Below are 6,306 nucleotides of genomic sequence, written 5' to 3'. Positions count from 1 at the left end.
AGGGGGCTAACTCGGGCAAGCAACCCTCAGGCGCGGCCGGGCCACCAGGAAAACACGGCCACGGGATCCCACCGCCACAGACACGAGGGCGGTCCCGCAGCGCCCCGCCTGGGACGCCGAACGGCCCTTGGGCAGCCCACCGAGCAACCCCCTCACGAGCCCCGGGTCCCGCCACCGGCGGCCCCAAAGCAACCTCAGCCACAAGCCCAACACCAGGGGCCACATGTCGCCCGTCTCTCGTCCGTCCCGGACCCGGTCCCGCTCCGGGAGACCGGCGCGCCGCCCCGTGGGGACGGCTCGCTCCCCAAGGACCAGGCGGCCCCACACCCCGCGCCACGCGAACGCGGTCATCGGCAGCGGTCGCGGCTCGGCACGGGAGCGGGCGGAGAGCCGGCTCACAGCGGAGAGCGGCGTCGCGCGCCAGACGGAGTGCCACGCGCACCCGCCGCTCGCAGCAGCCTTCCCATCCGCTAGGACGTCGGGCCCGGCCCAGCGGGATCCTCCCCCAACTCGGAAGGGGGAGGCGCGGGCCACAGTAGACGACGAGCCGCGCGCTCGGCCCCCGCCGCGGGGTCCGGCGGAACCCTCACTGTCCCCCCACCTCATCCCATCGAGGCGGGGGCAGCGGAGGAGGAGGGTTCTCTGCAGGCGAGTCGCTACGGCAGCGCTACCACAACACAGAGAGAGGCGGCGAGCCGGGGGATCCGGTACCCCAAGGCACACCTCTCGGATCGCTAGAGAAGGCTTTCTCACCGAGGGTGGGTCACGCTCCCCACCCGCCAGTCGCCCCTCGTCGGGCCCGCAGAGGCGCTCAGGGACGCCTGGGGAAGGGAGGGGGCCTGCGGCGCGAGAAGAAACCTGCGGCAACCTGGAGCGTTTGCGGTCAGGGCAGGGGCCCGGCCGGCGCGCGTGCGCACAGCCCCCAAGGCCCCCCGCCGTCCACCCACCTCCTTTCTGTGAGGCAAGGCGCCTCCAGTTAACCCACACACGACCGATCGGAGGCAGAACGGCAGCCCCTCGGCGGCCGGCCGGCGCACGCGTGGCCGGCCCGAGCCCACCGCCACCGCTCACACGGCCCGCGCTCCCCCGCCAGAGGGGAGCACGGGACGTGCGCTCGCCAGACCAGGCGGCGCCCTTCCCCGCGTGGGAGGGGCGCGTCTCACTCAACCGCCTCGACCCGCACAGCCAACGAGCTCCCTCAGGACCCACGCGCGGACACCATGGCGGCGACCGGAGGAGGGGGCGCTGGGGGCGGGAGCGACACACCACCGCTCGGCCTCGGGCACCTGAGAGACAGCCCGGGGCGCTCCAGGAGCACCGCAAAGGCCCAGGCGGAGCCAGCGCTCGTGCAATACCCGAGAGGGCAGCACGGCGGGCCAGCGGGACAGCACCCCCACCGCCGCGGAGGGGGGCGGCCCACGAGGCGACGACCACAAGAGGCGAAAGCGAGGAGTGCCTGCTGCGTCAGAGGACCCCCGCTGACCCACGCCGGACGCCACGAGGCAGACGGCGGGGTCGGGACAGCGAGGTCGGGCCGGGTTCCGCACCCCAGTGCCTCCCAACGCACCGCCCGCAGGCGGGGATGGGAGACGGGGGAAACCCCGCGGGCGGGACGAGAAGAACGGGTCTCATTCACCACGAATGCCCGCCCCTCGCCCGTCGCGGCTCGGTCCCGGCCCGGGAGAGCGTGACATCACCACATCGATCAGGGAAAGCATCCCCGGAGCAGGGTCGGCCAGCCAGCCACAGCCTCCCCAGAGGCCAGCGAGCAGATCAGCCTGGCCATCCCCAGCTCCAGGACAGGGGCGGCAGACAACCCGGCAGAGACGAGGAATGCCTGACACGCACGGCACGGAGCCAGCGGGAGTGGGGTTGTCTCGGCCGCCCCAGGTGCCCGCAGCGGGGAGCGCACGGTGGCAGGGTAAGCCCGCGCCACCTTCCCCGCCGCCCCCAGGTGGGTCAGAGACCCGGACCCAAGGCGGCACCGGGAGCTGGGACGCTCGGATGCATGAGAGACCGGGCACACGGGCCCCAGCAGGCGGCTCAAGCACGAGCAGGGCCGGCTAGCCGGGTCACCGGGAGGCCGAAGACCCGCGACGCATCCAAGAGACCCAACCTCTCCAGCGACAGGTCGCCAGAGGACAGCGTGTCAGCAATAACCCGGTGGCCCAAAATGCCGGCTCGGAGTGAAACATATACCTCCCCAGGAGACAGGAGGTCGAGTCACCGACCACGCCGCCGGCCCAGGGAACCCGCGACACGGGCATCTGTCCCCAAAATCGCCACCATCGCAGCCAGACACGGAGCACCCAGGGCCCTCTGGTCGACCCCAGGACACACGCCGGAGCAGCGCCGGGCCAGGGACGTCCTCCCGGCCACCCGTGCCACGCAGGGGCCGGCCCGAGTCTCCAGAGCGAGACTCGGAAGCGTTTCCGGCCGTCCCCTCGTACGACCGGGACACACGAGGGACCGAAGGCCGGCCAGGTGTGACCTCTCGGGCCGCACGCGCGCTCAGGGAGCGCTCTCCGACTCCCCACGGGGACTTGCAAACAACAGGTCACGGCAGAGGGACCGCTCCCCGGCACCCGGGGGACGAGGCAGGACGGTCCCCGGCTCCCCACGGGGACTTGCAGAAAAAATTCGGCCGCTGCCTCAGACGGCCAGGATGCGCGCGGGCCCGCGACCGGGCCGGGAAGGGTGTCCCCAGCCTCCCACCCCAAGCCCGGTGGGTCCCCGCGGGTCGCGGGTCAGGCCTCGGGAGCCGCGGCGTGCTGGTCGACCAACCCCGGCAGCCCCACACCCGGCTCTGGCCCGAAAGCGCAGCGACAACCTCTCCCCACATAAGCCTGCACGCCTGAGCTCTGACTCACAAGTGACGCGCCAGAGCTCTGGCGCGACCGGGACAGCCCGGCTGACGACCGCGGTCTTTCCGGAGCTCTGCCTAGCTCACAGCGGGGACGGTCCCCTCCCTCGGCAGCTGCCACCGCAGCTCCGGAAGCCAAGGGAACGATATAAAAGCGGCCGCCAGATGGAGTCCGACAACCGTCGCGAACGTCACCAAGACAGATCCGGATGGCAGGCCGGCCCGCGGACCGCAAAACCGAAACCGTGAGTCGAGAGACGCTATCCCGAGGCCGAAAACGCAGCCCCTGTACCCCAACCCCACAGAAACGGTCCCCAAACCCTGTCTCTGCATGGACCGCGACACAGTCAGAAGACAACCCACGGCGTGTGGATGTTCGGAGAGGCATCTCGGTGGGAGAAACAACAAGCAAGGACTCGGTCGCGGGTCGTTGAGGACACAGGGAGACACAGAATGCGTAGGCTCTTCCTGAATCCAGACAGAGAAGGAGGGAGGGAGGGAGGGAGGGAGGGAGGGAGGGAGGGAGGAAAGGCAGGCAGGCAGGCAGGCAGGCAAACATAAAGAAGGAAACAGAGAAAGAAAGAAAGGAAGGAAAACCTAAAGGAGAGAAAGAAAGAAAAGAGAAGAAAAGAGAAGACAAATATTAATATAAGTATTTCCATTTGTATATAGGTATAACATATAAAACTACATTAAAATAGAAAAAAATTTATATGCATACACATGAATGAACAGATAAAAATGAATAAACAAAAAATAAGATAACATAACATAAGCAAATAGGCCAGGCGCGGTGGCTGACGCCTGTGATCCCAGCACTTTCAGAGGCTGGGGGAGAGAGAGAGAAAAAAAATGAAAGAAAGAAAGAAAGAAAGAAAGAAAGAAAGAAAGAAAGAAAGAAAGAAAGAAAGAAAGAGAGAGAGAGAGAGAGAGAGAGAAAGAAAGAAAGAAAGAAAGAAAGAAAGGAAGAAAGAAAGAAAGAGAGAGAGAAAGAAAGACAGAAAGAAAGAAAGAAGAAAGAGAGAGAGAGAGGGAGAAAGACAGCGAGAAAGAAAGACGAGAGAAGAAAGAAAAAAAAAGAAAGAGGAAAGACAGGAAGAAAGACAAAGCAAGAAAGCAAGAAAACAAGACAGCAAGAAAGCACGACAGAAAGAGAGAAAGAGACAGAAAGAAAAAGCAAGAAAGCAGCAGAGAGAGAGAGAGAGAGAGAGAGAGAGAGAGAGAGAGAGGCGCGAGGCGAGGCGAGGCGAGGCGAGGCGAATCTACCTGCTTTCACTACATGTGGGGAGAATCAGGAAAGCCCCCACTAACAACAAGGCCTGAAGTGGAGCTGCCATCTGTGAAATCCGAGCAGAAGAGTCCACACGGGTTAAAGACACGAAGAAAGACAGGGAAACAACTGCTCAAAGAGAAGAACAATCTGGCCCAGCCAGGGTCTGTCTCCTGAAGTTGTGTGGGCAACGAGGGAGTGGGACGGAGGGAGGGAGTGGGACGGAGGGAGGGAGGGCCTCCGAGGCTCGTGTCAAACAATAAATGATAATAAAATAAAAGGAAGTTAAAAAAAAAAATTGCGCATCATTCGTAGCATCACTGACGCCTCGAAAGGCGAGAGGCATGTGTTTATGTCACTGTGGGACTGTTTTCTTTTTTCTTTTCTCTTTTTCTTCCCTCTCTTCCCGGAAACTCACTTTTTAATTATTTCATTTTCCTTTTCTTTTTTTTTTTTTAATTTTTAATTTTACTTTCATTTTTACTTTTATTTTTAATTGCTTGAGAGGTTGTCTCCCTCTCTCGCCCAGGCTGGTGTACAGTGGCGCGATCTCGGCTCACTGCAACCTCCGCCTCCCAGGTTCAAGTGATTCTCCTGCCTCAGCTCGGCCTCCCGAGTAGCTGAGATTACAGAGGCGCACGACCATGCCCGGCTAATTTTTGGTATTTTGACTAGAGACGGACGGGGTTTCACCATACTGGCCCTGCTCGTCTGACCACCTCGTGATCCAGCGATCCACCACCCTCGGCGTCCCAAAGTGCTGGGATGACAGGCTTGAGCCACCGCGCCGGGCCTAGTTATTCCTTTTATTTTATTTCTAATTTTTAATTGTACGTATGCACGTATGCATGTATGTATGTATGTATGTATGTATGTATGTATGCATGCATGCATGTATCTATCCTTTTCTTTTTTTTTGAGACGGACAGAGAGAGACAGTGAGAAACAGAGAGAGAGAGAGAGAGACAGACAGACAGACAGAGAGAGAGAGAGAGAAACAGACGGGGGGGGAGAGAGAGAGAGAGAGAGAGAGAGAGAGAGAGAGAGACCAACAGACAGAAGGACAGGCAGAGAAAGAGAGTAAGACAGAAGACAGACACAGGGAGAGAGACAAGCGGGGGGGGGGGGAGAGAGAGAGAGAGAGAGAGAGAGAGAGAGAGCTCCCAGACATCACGAAGCCGTTTCAATGACATATTCTCTCTGGTCTTTGTCTGGGGATATTCAGTTTTTCAACGTAGGCCTCAAGGGCTCCCAGATGTCCCTTTCGAATCTCTACAAAGAGAGTGTCTCCAACCTGCCTAATCAAAACAAAGGTGTAACCCTTTAGGATGAGTCCACACATCGCAAAGCAGTTTCTCAAATACATTCTTTCTAATTTTCATCTGGGAATATTAGGTGATTCACCATAGGCCTAAAGGGACTCCCAAAAATCCATTCAGAGAGACTGCCCAAAAAAAGTGTTTCTAACCTGATGAATCCAAAGAATGGTGTATCGCTAAGAGATCAATCTACGCATCACAAATCAATGTGACAGATAGCCTCTCTCTGGTTTTAATCTGTGGATAGTCTGCTTTCCAACGTAGGCCTCAATGGGTTTCCAAATGTCCCCTCACAGATTCTACGGAAAGCGTGTTTCCAACCTCCTGGTTCAAAAGAATTATCCGTTCGAGGTGAATCCACACGTCAAAAAGCAGTTTCACCAGCAGCAGTTTTTCTCCTTTTCCTCTGGGGATGTTCACTTTCACCAGGAGCCACAAAGGGCTCCCAAATGTCCCTTCGAAGATTCTGCAAAGAACTGCTTCCAATCGGCCGCGTGCAGCGGCTCACGCCTGTCATCCCAGCATTTTGGGAGGCAGAGGCGGGTGGATCACCTGAGGTCAGGAGTTCGAGACCAGCCTGGCCAAAACGGTGAAACCCCATCTCTACCAAGAACACAAAAAATTTGCCGGGCTTGGTAGCGGGTGCCTGTGATCCCAACTACTTGGGAGGCTGAGGCAGGAGAATCCCTTCAACTGGAAGGCAGAGGTTGCAGTGAGCCGAGATGGTGTCACTGCACTCCAGCCTGGGGGACAGAGTGAGAGTCTGTCTTAAAAAAAATAAAAACATTAAGAAAAAAATACTACTACTACAACAACAACAACAACAACAACAACAACAACAACAACAACAAAAT

This window comes from Macaca mulatta, chromosome 10 (genome assembly GCF_049350105.2).
Source record: "Macaca mulatta isolate MMU2019108-1 chromosome 10, T2T-MMU8v2.0, whole genome shotgun sequence".
Lineage (NCBI taxonomy): Eukaryota > Metazoa > Chordata > Mammalia > Primates > Cercopithecidae > Macaca > Macaca mulatta.
Note: the sequence above shows the minus strand (reverse complement) of the source record.